The sequence below is a fragment of the Hypomesus nipponensis genome, chromosome 28 (assembly GCF_054491055.1).
Source record: "Hypomesus nipponensis isolate SF chromosome 28, ASM5449105v1, whole genome shotgun sequence".
NCBI lineage: Eukaryota > Metazoa > Chordata > Actinopteri > Osmeriformes > Osmeridae > Hypomesus > Hypomesus nipponensis.
The window spans coordinates 10,209,030-10,222,500 of NC_140388.1; positions in this window are offsets into that span (position 1 = coordinate 10,209,030).

The following is a 13,471-nucleotide window of genomic DNA, read 5'->3' on the forward strand; positions in this document are numbered from 1 at the left end:
ACAGAGAGAGGCCTGGTGCTGGCTGGTCACCGCCAGCTCTCCTGGTTGTCCTCTCGGTTCCTCCTGCAGGGCCTCTCTGGCTCAGCAGGGTTGCTGCTTTGACCTAAGACCATAGCAGAACCTCCAGGACTCATCCTAGCCTTCACAGCACTGGCCTTGACCTTGACCATCAGCTGTCCATCCACCCACACAGGTAACCTCCATTTCCCTCTGCAAGACACAACACAAAACCACATCTTCACAGCCCTTTCGGTATGGCGTGACACTACTTTGTTTTGTGTTTTTGTCACCTAAGCCACAATCAAATACATTGGTATCAGTCGTTAAAAAAAGCCAAGAAATAACTGTCTTTTCAATAACTGTGATTTATTATGAATCTCAGTGTAATCCTGCTGCCTTCGTGGCCACACAGTGCATCCTTCGATGTCATTTCCTTGCGGTAAATGTTACCACAGGACTGCAAAAGGGAAAGGAAGTGAATCCAGTTAGAGAGAGAAGCACCATGCCTCTTGCCACTAACAGTGATTTGGCTTTGCAACAGTCCACTAAACACGAGGCTGGGGGATCTGTGAGTGGAGTGCTTATCTGAATGACAAGACTGGGGGGGTGAGGGGGCCTAGGGGAGGGGGGAGGGAGGGTGTGTTATTTGGCCACAGGACGTTGCTCCCTGTCTCTTCATAGGAGGCCAAGGTGTCCCTGAACCCACCAAATAATCCAGGCTGTGCTATACAACACTACCGTGAACATGTATTTATAATCAATAATGATGAAAAAAAATCTGAATATAAATTCATTTTAAATATTGCTAAAATAGTAAATGACGTTAATAAATCTATTCTGTGTTATATTATGGGATGTTGAAACGCCAACTGCATTTGTCCTTGCTTTAGCAATTCTCATCAATCTGTTTGGAAAGCATGTCAATAAAGCAACCTTATGGAAAAATGGCAATTAAGCATTCATTGCTCCGAGTGTTTTTAGTGTTGTCAGAGGTTGTGTGCATGTGTGTGTGTGTGTGTGTGTGTTTCCGTTGTCTTTACTGCTTGACCTCAGACACATGCGACGGCGGGCCACACCACAGAAGCAGCTCTCTGTGCAGCGCCACGGCGCGCCTCTCTCACTCCATCAACCTCCCTTGCTTACCCACACAGGAATCCACAATGCTGTATATTAATTAAGCGGGTTTCACAAATGATAATAATAACAATAAAGATTCCCCGGCCCTCCAGTGTTCCACCTTCCTCTGTCACAGTACATTAGAGGAAGAGGGAGTGGGTGTGGAGAAGAGACGAGGCTTCTTCCCTCCAGAAGGAAGCGTCCCCGACGCTACACGGTGCAGCCTAAACTGATAAATTGCAGATTAAATGACGGCCACACTCCACTTCACCCTCCACCCAACACCCCCCTTTCCCCCTCCCTCCGCCCCCTTAATTTCACACGTTCCTGCTATTCGCTGCCTTCTTGGCCTGTCAATTCTGCCTAATCGTGAAATGCACTAAAACACGAGGCCCTGACAGAGCCAGATCAAGAATGATGAACATCTTTCCGAGGGGTAAAAAAAAAAAAAAAAAAACTCCCGCTCCCAACTCTGCTAAAAGACTTGCATCACTTATGCAGAAATCAGTGGCGTGCCAGCATCCAGGAATTATGCCCGCTGACAGGAGATGCATGAGGTTCCTTTTGTGAGTCTGGAGCAGCCTTGACAAGTTACGGTTAACTGTGGCGAGGGTGACCCCGAACACAAAAGGACACAGCGCTTTATTAATGAGGAAGCACTCGTGTCAATAATCCTGGCTTTTGGGTCGAGTCCAAAGACATGCATCTTGCCTACAAAGCAATGCACATCTCCCACAACGTTCACACCAGCTTCACCATGCAGTATTTATCATGTAGTTCTAGGATTTCATGATCCCAAAACCCATTTGTTTTTCTCTGGGTCTTGTTGGACCTGCGGTGTAGTTGATGATCATCGATATATATTCTCCTTGTTTATTTATCTGCTTTCCCCCCCCAAAAAAAACCTTGCAGGAGTATCAATTCTGCATACATGCACAAGGACAAAGAAAAGTGATAAAAAATCTAACAAGGCTGTGGATGTTTACTTTAGAAACATATATATATGATGTACATTCAAATTCCACCCACTGAATAAATTAGAGAGATGTGCTTTTCCATGTACACTGACTCAATACTAAGAAAGAGAGGGTGATGAGGGTGCAACGAAATATCCCAGATTATGCATAATTTTGTATTGTAGCCCTCAAATCGACATCAAGCTCCTGCCATATTGCCTGGTCATTAAACGCTGAAATAATGGCAACCTCACAGCTTCTCTGTCCTAATTGCCCCTGCTGTAAAATTCCATTCTCAAGACAATAATGACGTAGTGTGGCTGTGGCTTGTGTCTGCCTATTAATAGGACGGCGTTTCTAACTGAGCAGGACAATTCCCCTGGAGTTCAATTTCCCACCCGTTCTCTAGACAGAGTGTCTTCCCTCAGTCTCTCGCTCTTCTTCGTTCACGTGTTCCTCCGGGTGCTTGAGAGACAGCAGACCACTAAACGTTTTGAAACTATCTGGAGAAACTCTCTGGAGAAACCTGGGATTTCTGCATGTCTCTGCTCATGTAAATATGAAGGAATATCAAAGAGAGAGAAAAACTCTCATTAATAAAAATAAGTTGGGTCTCCAGTCAGTCTGGTGTGGGGAGACAGCATTTGAAGAGTCTGCCTCGTCCAATCAAATCCAAGCTCCATGCTTTATTAGGATCCCGCACCCCCAAGGCACTGTTTACATTTCAAAGGGCAGTCTATGTACATGGGCCTATTTCACATATATCTTGTGGTGAGGGGCTGGAAAAAAAGAGTTCATACTTTGGGATGTCTGAAGAAGTCAACTTCATCCTCATGTGGAGCCAGATCATCTCTCACACCTCACCCAAAATACAAACCAGAAACATCTCAAAATGTTCTTCAATTAAATGAAAAGCCTTGATAGTTCAGTATGCTCTGGTCCATGTTCTAAAAGCAACTCACCCATGGCATACTGATGTGAGTCTAACGTTGGGTATTTGCTTGTATTTGAGTCTTGTATCACGGACAGGAGAGCAGAGTGAGGTGAGACAGAAGGTCACTGTGAAGTCACCATGGAAGTGCTGGCCTCAGGGGCCTCCAGGGCCTCCCTCAGCCTCCCTCAGGCTCTCTCAGCCTCTCTCAGCCTCCCTCTGCCTCTCTCAGCTTCCCTCAGCTTCCCTTAGCCTCGATCAGGCTCTCTCAGGCTCTCTCAGCCTCTCTCAGCCTCCCTCAGCCTCCCTTACCCTCCCTCACATTCACGGCTGCCTCCGCCCTCCTCTCCCTCAGACCTTTCTCAGCGCTCCATCTCCACACCCTTAAAAGCTGAAATTAATATTGAGAACGACGATGCTCATTTATAATTGCTTCATTACACCGTCGTGTTCTCCTGACAATAGTGGCGTTTGCTTGTGTATTTCTAATGACTTGGATTTTCTTTGCGTTTTCCTTCCTTCCTTCCGGCTTTTTTTTTTTTTTTTTTGCTCGTTATCAAGGACTTCAGGTAATTGTGGAGAAAATAATGACTGCGTGCCTGGTTTGCACATCTCTTATGGATTCCACATCATCACAGTTTGGTTGCGACCAGGTCTCTTATCAGGATGGCTGTTCTGTTTTAAAACCTTCTCTTCTTACAGAGCTAGTCATTAGAGAGGCCCCATGGCTCAGTTTCCTGTAATGAGCTACTTGTGTCAGTGTTTACCTTTTGACAGATTACCAGTGGCTTCTACACAATTATCGAAGCAAATGTGGTCATGCTTGAAACGTTGTATTTCATTCTAGGATTAATTGTAATTTTTGTATAAAAAAAAAATGGGGGTTCCATTTAGTCTTAATTTCAGTACCTGATTCCACTTCCGTTTATTTTATACCTGCTTGTCCCAGTGTAGCTTTCATACCAAGACTCTTTTCAACCAAAGATGAACACAGTGAAAATTAACATTCATCCCCAGATCATTCCATTTGGGAATAACAAACAGAAAATACTTTGTGTGATTTGTCTGCTCAAAGTCTCTGATAATTCTCATTGTGCTGTGCACTGATGATGATAACATGACTAATAATGCCTTCTTTATAGTGTGATTTGATTCCATTGTGAGAAGATTAAAAACCTGCCGTTGAGGATGTGCTGTTCCTGTTTCATGCAACATTGGAGAATATGGATAATGACATTATAATAATTAAAGAATATTACAAACAGAGAGAGCTGTTCTATTTGCAACTGCACATAATGGTGACCACCACTGTTATTTCTATTTGAAAAATCCACTCAAGTGTGAAACAATAATAAGCCCCAGGGAATGGCAATGTCATTTTTTATTCTTCTGTATTAAAAGAGAAAAAATACTCAACTCCCTCCCCCCTCCTTCCTTCTTCCTCTCTTCCACTCTCTTTCTCCTTCTCTCTCCTTCTCTCTCTGTCCCATTCTCTCCCTCACGCTCTCTCTCCCCCCCCCCCCCCCCTCTCTTCCTCCTTCGGTTTTAATTCTGCTGCTGCAGCATCACCACACTTGCTGTCTGAAACCTCAGAGGCAGACTTAATTAGTTGCTAAGAGAAACCTGCCAGTAGAGAGGATCTGGGAGAGCAGAGCAGATTTTAGTTTGCTCTGAACTTTGCTAATTATCAGGTAGTCTGTAATTTCCCCCGCTCCCTGGAGGCCCATGACAGAGCGCAGCGTGAACCGAAAAGCAAAAAAGGAGGGAGAGAATGAATGGATGCACTAGGCATATGTTGGGGGGCAAACGAGTACTTCCGTAATGTCTTTCCTCAAGCACTTTTGTGAATCCTGCAGTTTTTGTTCTTCTCTCTCCAGAAAGGATGAGTGTCTCTCCAGAAAGGATGAGTGTCTCTCCAGAAAGGATGAGTGTCTCTCCAGAAAGGATGAGTGTCTCTCCAGAAAGGATGAGTCTCTCTCCAGAAAGGATGAGTGTCTCTCCAGAAAGGATGAGTGTCTCTCCAGAAAGAATGAGTCTCTCTCCAGAAAGGATGAGTCTCTCTCCAGAAAGGATGAGTGTGTCTCCAGAAAGGATGAGTGTCTCTCCAGAAAGGATGTGTCTCTCCAGAAAGGATGAGTGTAATGTCAGTGTACATGACAGGGTTTCACCTGAGAGGGTACGGGAGAGAAAGTAGCTCAGTCCAGCTCACATAGGTAACAACCCAGACACCCCTTCAGAGTCAGTGAATGAGAAGCACAACACGGGGAACAGTGGACAGGAGGCGGCGTCATTTATTTCCTGCCACGTCCCGACAGTGACAGCGACTGTGTTTAGCAGGTTCCCATGCTGCATGCATCACATTACGAAACTGAAGCGCCTCAGATAAAAGAGGAGGTTGAATTGCCGTTGACCTGAGTGAGCTAAAATGACATAGATTCAGACAAATAGAGCACTGTGCGGAAAGAGGAAACAAGATGGATGTCTAGTGGCAACACCACTGCATGAGCCTGTCCGCAGCATAGAGAAAGCCCCCTCTGACAGTTCCCCCTCATACATCAGCACCAAACCTGTCAAAGTAGTTGAAACCTTTCATATGTTTATGAATACCGATGGCGATTTGATATTTTCAGCATTTTGTTTAAAAGACAATGCAGTGATCCTTCTGCGTGAATTAAGATAACGATCAAAAAACGACCAACTCTGATAAGAAAACTCGCTGTAATGGATTTTGCCATTGTTATACTTCTTAAGAAGAGGTGTGATGCAGTTCAGGAACCACTTAAGTCTTGTTCTGCAAAGGTCTAGGCAGCCTGGGCTGTGTGTGTGTGTGTGTGTATGTGTATGTGTGTGTGTGTGTGTGTGTATTGCCAAGGGTACAGCCTCTAATATGCACGCCTGAACGCATTGTGAAAAGAGAGCACTTCTTCCTCACTTGGTTTAATTGTCCCTTGGAGACCTGTGGAATTGGAATCTAAGTGGAATACCAGTCTTGCTCTTCATCTCTTTCCCTCTCTTTCCCTCTCTCTCTCTCTCTCTCTCTCTCTCTCTCTCTCTCTCTCTCTCTCTCTCTACCTCCCTCTCCTTCTGTTGGAGCTGGCGTTCAGAGATTGCTGATTTGGCCTGTCTTTATTTCATCACAGTCGTCTTCTCACAGGGCTCTGCTGTGCAGCGTCTCAGCGCCAGTGTTAGGCTTTATTAACCCCCTAAGCAAGGACTACCTAAGGGAGGTCAGTCATCGGTCGTTAAAAATCTATTGTGACTTGCCTGGAAAATGAATAAATGAGCACATTATTTCCTGGCGTTTGGGAGCCCTGCTGTACTGTTTGTCCAATCAAGTCCGAGGCCTGTGAAAGTCAACCAGGGTTGACGCGCACATTTTATTTAAGTTTTTGTCTGTCAAAAGAGTTTAAACGCATAATGAACAAAGGAGTGGTAATTTGAAATATAATCCCATTACACTGATGAAATTACAAAGACGGCAAGAGTTCACAAATCATGCTCATTGTTTTCTATCATGAGCGATGGCCCAGTGGAGGTTGCGCGGGGGGAGGAGGAGCAGGCTCTGAATGAATAGTGACAGCAAGGTAACAGGAGTGGATTGGCCGCCTCGCACAGCTCTCTGGGCCCGGTCCCCAGTCGGGGCTGTGCTCGCCTGTGTGGCTGCCCGCGCTGCCCACAGGTCCTGTGGAGGTGCACCGCCTCACGGGGCAGCCCCCCCACCTCTGCCAGCCTCTTAGCCTGTCTCTCATGCTGTCTCTCTACCCTACCTCTCCCAGCCTCACCCTGTGTCTCTCCTCCACCTCTCTAACCTTCACCTGTCTCTCTGCCCTACCTCTCGCAGCCTCACCCTGTGTCTCTCCTCCACCTCTCTAACCTTCACCTGTCTCTCTGCCCTACCTCTCCCAGCCTCACCCTGTGTCTCTCCTCCACCTCTCTAACCTTCACCTGTCTCTCTGCCCTACCTCTCCCAGCCTCACCCTGTGTCTCTCCTCCACCTCTCTAACCTTCACCTGTCTCTCTGCCCTACCTCTCGCAGCCTCACCCTGCCTCTCAGCACGGAGAGAAGAGCTGTTCAGATTGTTCCGGTACTTCACAGTCGCGTCCTGTTTGTTTTGGGGACATTGTTTGGGGAATCATTTCCACCCAGCTTGGGTGTAACGTTTTAACTGGTCCTGGGTGTATTAGGTTATGTATTATGTATCAGCAGCATATTAACTTATCTATTATGTATTTGTGTCTCCTCTGAGGGAATAGCAAGAATTCTGTGAATATTAAAGACTTCATAGTGCATGTTATGGTTCGTACATAAGGCAACAAACCTTTCCTTAAGACTTCTTGGCATTTACAGATCATATATTGTCTTACCATCTAATATAAACACTCTCATCATCAGCTATGGTGAGACAAGGTACAAATACCCAACACCCACTTTCCTTCGTTATTTTCTTATTTGTACCATTTTTGTGTGCGCATTGTGTGTTTACATTGTAGCTGCAGAGGTGTGGTCTTTTTCTAATGGTTATACAGGAAATGCTCTTGGCCATACAATGCAATGCCTGCGAATCACAAAGACCGCACCCCAGGGCAGCTTCAGATGTCCTCTGATGCCTGTGGATCCAATGAGGAAGCTGCTGCCCAACATGGCTCTGGGAGAAAAGAATGAAACCGCTCTTACCCTAATGAAAGAAAGAGCCAAACTTTCTGTTTAGTTTCCCTCCCAATTAAATTGGGAACCTCAAATGCCCCTTGAACAACATCACACGAAGCTAATAAGACTTAAAAAGTACCATCATCCTCTTCAATGCGTTCCATTTTTAGCGCTAATGAACTGTGCTGTGCATTGGAGATGGGGAAAGTGCGAGTGGATGGGTGGTGTATTACCCCAGATCCCGATGCTGCACAGGAGCTCATAAACCACAGCTCCAGACAGGAAGTTATAACTGGTTATTCCTGTTTAATTGGAGGCGCTGAGTGATGCAAACCAGGCTTTAATGTTCTCCCCTGCTGCCCAGCTACAAGCTGCAGAGTGTTGATGCCCCCCGCAGCACCCCACTCCTTTTTCTTCTGCCCCCCCTCCTCTTCTGCCCCCCCTCCTCTTCTGCCCCCCCACTCCCCCACCCCCCCAAACGCTCCTTCCAGAAATGACCATAGGAGCCCCTGCTGGCAGATCAGCAGGAGACTGCTTCTGGTTCAGGAGCACGCCAAAGTATTAGCATATATATAGCAGGCCAATTAAAGATCAATTCTAAAATGTTAAACTGTATTTCCCATTCCTGGCATGCAAAACGCTTTGCTTTGCACTGAGACGTTAGGGACGTGAAGTTTTCAACACAAAAAAGGAATATTAGATTACATTCAACATAGTATTACAGATATGTACAGAAAACATACTGTTCTCTGACTGTGAGGCAGCAAAGTGGTCAGTTAGAGAAACCATGGTGTTAAGGAAATGCCGGCACCAACATTTTATTTAAGACAAGCCTTTGATCTTCCCCGTGTACACATGATGATTCATCCTGTAAACATGACAGCACAAAGAATAAAGACTACTTTGGTTTGGCTGTACCCGGGAACACAGGGCTGTCACGCGCTGTCCACGCTCATCTCAGGGCTGGCCTCGCCTTGGCAACTTCATTCAATGTGACACAGGAGGACTAGGGACTGTTTCTCCTGGCACCACCGCGCTGCGAACCTCTCTGACACTCTGCTCCACTGTGCCACATTAATTCTAATAAAGCTCTGCCTTAACAGGGCCCGCAGACCAGGGCAGGCTGGGGGAGGGGGGGCGGTAGAGGGACTGTGTGTGTGGGAGGGGGGGGGGTTTGGGGGTGGTAGAGGGTCTGTGGAGGTAGGGGTGGTAGGAGGAGTGTGTGTCGGGGTGTGGGAGGGGGTTTGGGGGGTGGTAGAGGGTCTGTGGAGGTAAAGGTGGTAGGAGGAGTGTGTGTCGGGGTGTGGGAGGGGGTTGGTGGAGGTGTGCAGGGGGGACACAGTGTGGGTACATGTGCGGCGGTCCGAGGGAGGGGGGTTGTGTGTTGATGAAGGGAGGAGGTGGTGCAGGTGGTGTGCCAGGGCAGGTGGCAGCTCTCACCCCGGGGGCCGCTGGCTGAGTCCTGGGCCTCAGGCTCGCCAGGAGGGGGCACCGCAGCAGAGATCGCATTTTAATTACCTGCTACACCTTGTCCTCCGAAGGGGTCACCGCCTAAGGTGTGTGTCCATGCACACGCGTGTGTTTGTGTGTCCACCTGCACACGCGTGTGTGTGTGTGTGTGTAACAGGTCTCCTCGTGTCTGCAGTGACAGACTGCTTCACATACATCCAGAACACGGTAAAAGTTTCAATCAGAATTTCCTCCCCTAAACGAGGCTCTGCTGAGTGATGGATGAACCGGGCCCTATCCACGTGTCCAGGTCTGTGTCCTGTATGGGAGCGAGGCAGACATCTTCAGTCCGTGAATTATGTGCACCTTGCAGATCTTTCCAGTGGGGAGGCATCCATCCAGCCACAGTCGTCTGCTCACCCACCCCTGGAGAGGCGCCTTGCAAAAGGGAGGTCCACACCTGGCATCCCTCCCTCCCTCCCTCCCTCCCTCCCTCCCTCCCTCCCTCCCTCCCTCCCTCCCTCCCTCCCTCCCTCCCTCCCTCCCTCCCTCCCTCCCTCCCTCCCTCCCTCCCTCCCTCCCTCCCTCCCTCCCTCCCTCCCCCAAGCCCACCCCCACCCCCCCCTCTCTGGGAAAGTCATCTCTCTCTGCCTCGGAGCGCTAACTCAAAACTCCTGACATTTTAAATGCTTCTTTTCTGGGATTTCAGTTTTGAGCAAGTGTGGTGACCTTGGTGAGAAATACTTTATGGATTTGACCCACCCATCCCCTCCATGTGTCAAGTCCCCACTCTGATAGGTGATGAGAGAGTTTGAGGGGAGGAGGAGGAGGACAAAGAGGAGGAGGAGGAGGGGCAGGGGGGAGTGCGGGTGTTTGCAAGAGCAGAACAAGCAAGGAAGCCCCTCCTCCAACACACTCCCTCCTCCTTTCACCTCCCCCTGCCTCCCCCTGCCTCGCTCCTTCCCCTCAGCCCTCCCCTCACCCTGCCTCGCTCCTTCCCCTCAGCCCTCCCCACACCCTCCTTGCTCCCCGCCCCCTGTCTCCCTTGACTCCCCCTGTCTCCCCCTCCCCCCCCCCCCCTACGGTAATTCCTCTCAGGGACCCTCCTGTCGGCACAGAGCTACAGCACTCTGCAGCACAGATGTTGTAGCATTGTCTGGAACGCCCGGCCCACTGGGAGCCCCCACTCATTAGCTATTGTCTCCCCCTGTCTGACCAGGCCTTTGATGAATGTAGCAGTTGCCTTAAGATCATGCTATACAGAGACTCCCTCCTCCATCCCCACCCCTGCACGGCGGAAAACAACTCCCCCCCCAAAACAGAAGACATGCTAGCGAATGGGGGTCTATCTTTTTTGGTGTACCCATGATAAATAGCTTTTTATAATACTTGGCACTAGGCAGACTTCACTATCGGTAGCGGCGCTCCCAGCTACGGTAGGTTGAGTGTTGCGACTGTATGCAAATGAAGGTTTGAGTCGCTGTAAGCCAGTCCTCTCCTCAGCAGATGGTGAAGGTTCTCATCTTTGATCCTCCTAAGTACCTGCTTCAGCAGTTCTTCCATCACCACCTCATCATCCCTGGATGCGTCGTGTTAACCACAGAGGGCGCGAGCCCCTGAAGCTTCCGGAAATGAAAGGGCACCGTGTCTGTCACTGGGAAAGTCTGACTCTCCCCTTCGCTTACTCACCCGGGGAAAGGCCACGGCATTATTTGTCTCATTCCCTCCATCCCTCCATCCCTCCACCCCTCCATCTCTCCATCCCCTCCTCCTCCCCATGTCCACCCGCCTCACCATCTCCTCAGTCTCCTCTCCTTCCCTCTATCCCTCCATCCCTCCATCCCCTCCTCCTCCCTGTGTCCACCCACCCACCCACCCACCTCTTCCCCCCACCCTCCCCCTCCGCTCCCAGCCGGGCTGTGAACACATTGCGGGGCCCGGGGGCAGAGCCGAGGACAACATGCGCTCTATGCACATGGCTGAGCAGGGAGCGAGTGAGGGAGACTGGCACGCTGAACCAAACAGGTGTATGATTGGGAGGTGGGAGCTGTGAAGGGTGAATTTCTTCCACGAGGCGATGTTGCTTTTGGAGTGAACTGCGGATTGGAGCCGTCCCAGGAAACATTTACACGCGCCGCGGCGTCCTCCTCTCCGAAGCCAAATCAAATCATTGTTTCAGGACGTGGTTACCAAAGGCAGGAAGTGACTTCTCATCTTTGACCTTGTTCTTTCGCCATGGCGTATTCATTTCTTTACTAGTTGGCGACTAAAAGGCGATAAACGCCTTTGTTATTTTCTTTTGGATTTGTAAGTGAAGTTCAAATTGCATGGAAACCCATCAAATTCAGTCAGGAACAGACTACAGCCTAAAATTCCCCAATTGTCTCCAACATTCCCCATCTGGCCACCCCAACCCCCTAACCCCCCACCCCGAAACACACAGAGCCACCGCAGAATGAACGTATTGAAGATGTGTCTTTCCAACTTAAGAGGTGGCGTCTTTAATAATGTGATGTAACAAGCGGCCAGGAGACCTCTCTCCACACTTTAGAATAAAGAAATGACACAGGGTCCCCGAGGAGTCACTAAGGCTCTGGACATCAATCTCTGGCCGGCCAGTTCCTGAAGGCTGAACCTCAGGGTTAGGATCGGAGACCATGGTGCTGGTTATTAAGTGAACATTTCAAATCGATACCCAGAGAGGCACAATCAGGCTGGGTTTAATTGCACTGGGGATGTCATCTATTCAGGTTATTGCAGCAGCTGTCCAGACAGAGTTCCTTCCCGTCCCTGCCCCCCCCCCCCCCTCCCACCCCCCCCCCCCCACACACACACACCCCCCTCTGTCCAACCATCACATCCCTGCATACACTGCTCAAACAACCAGGGGGTAAAACTACCCTAAGAGAATGTCCTGGTCTGTGACATAGATGTAAACAAAGTCTCGGCATATAAAATACTGTTGATGCTAGTCGTGCTGTCGTGTTCATCGTTCAGTTGAATTTCCGCATGTGCTAACAGGACTGAAACTCACTACAGATGTTCTTAATCATCTATAAGTAGATACTGTAATGAACAGTGGATTTACAAAGCGACACGTCACTTTAAAATAAACCTTGCTGTTTGGTTGCGAGCTGAATCTTTTATCAACTTCTTGAAAATGTCTATAAATACAATCTTTTTTTTACTATAGCATTTTCTGTAGGATAAACCTTTGAAAATTTGATTTACAGCTTGGTCTAAATACCTTTGACGAGGTAAATCTGCCAGGATACACCACAACCTCGAATCCTCTCTAGTGATTCCAGAAAATATCCCATCACTTGGCACCCGTTATAGATCAAACATCAGTGCACACTCATGTAACATTAGACATAATCTCTCACCGCCTCTCCTGTGGTCCCTCCCGTCTCCCTGAAATATATAATCTGCCCACACACTGTCAAGCTGTTTAGTCCATTTTCAGTAATAGGCTGATAGGCAACACACAGAGTGAACCCAGACACTAAAACCTGGATCCTTACATGATTTATATCTCTGAATGTGAAAGGTGTCTGGACCATGGAGTGGTTCCAATCGGTTAAAGAACACGACTCATCTGTGATGTTGGGATCCCTGGAGAGAACATCTTTATCAGCCGTGTCTTACTGTTGCACTAAAGTGTTACAGAGAACTGAATCAAATCTGTGTCTGGTTATTGTGACTTCTTGTGTGGAGGGAAACACAACCGGATGGACAGACAACGAAAGCCACACCACAAAACACACCACAACATCCACAACATCACAACACCAGAACAGCGTCCCTGTATTCATCCTGTCACTACCCTGCCATGGATAATAGAACTGGTCTATGACAGTGACAGGAGCTGGATCTCTACTGGCAGGCGTCACATGACCAGCGTCAACGTCAGTTTGTGTTGTGCGTCGAAAAGCACACAGACAGATTCATACTGATGGTTTGGTTACTAGAGACAGTGAGTGTGTGTGCATGTGTGTGTGTGTGAGAGAGAGAGTGTGTCTGTGAGAGAAAGAGATTTGGATCTCTCATTCCCTGGGCCGCAGGCAGTTAATTTCCAGCTCCATGTGCTGCTTGATCACCAGAATCTGCGGGCGACTTATTGCAGGGAATTTAATGCCATGAGACGAGGGTGATGGGAATGGATGGCTGATGCTGTGTCAAACCCAGTAGATGTCACTAAATTGGAACATATGTTACTTAAACTATAACATCATGATAATTCTCCTCCAAGATGGCTCATAAAGCAGGAATTTATTAGCTTAAATCTGAGGTGATGATAACATAGATAATTTTTAATGGAAGGTTAATGTAAGAATCAAAAGATAAAAATGAACCCTTTGGCCTTGAATC